Source organism: Morone saxatilis, unplaced genomic scaffold, assembly GCF_004916995.1.
Source record: "Morone saxatilis isolate NCDOM2014 unplaced genomic scaffold, NCSU_SB_2.0 Contig18, whole genome shotgun sequence".
Lineage (NCBI taxonomy): Eukaryota > Metazoa > Chordata > Actinopteri > Moronidae > Morone > Morone saxatilis.
Window position 1 is genome coordinate 5634453 of NW_023339740.1, and position 214 is coordinate 5634666.

The following is a 214-nucleotide window of genomic DNA, read 5'->3' on the forward strand; positions in this document are numbered from 1 at the left end:
TTTTTTTTGGGGGGGGGGGTTAAAGTTAGATTAGAACTGCAGTCTTCAGTGTCAATGTCACATGCAGTGAGATGCCAACCATCCCCCCTGACCTGTAACCTAAAGAGGCTCTGCACTTGACATAGTTTCCACAAGTGCAAGAGATATACATGCAGTAAGCAATTTAACATTTGAACAAACAATACAGCACATGCTGTCACTGTCAAAGATCAAA

At 42.1% G+C, this 214-nt stretch overlaps 1 protein-coding gene across 1 annotated transcript in view; it reads left to right on the forward strand.

The window, feature by feature from the left end:
* The window catches only part of eevs (2-epi-5-epi-valiolone synthase), a 5743-nt gene that overhangs the window by 899 nt on the left and 4630 nt on the right, over nt 1-214 (forward strand). The window lies entirely within an intron of this gene.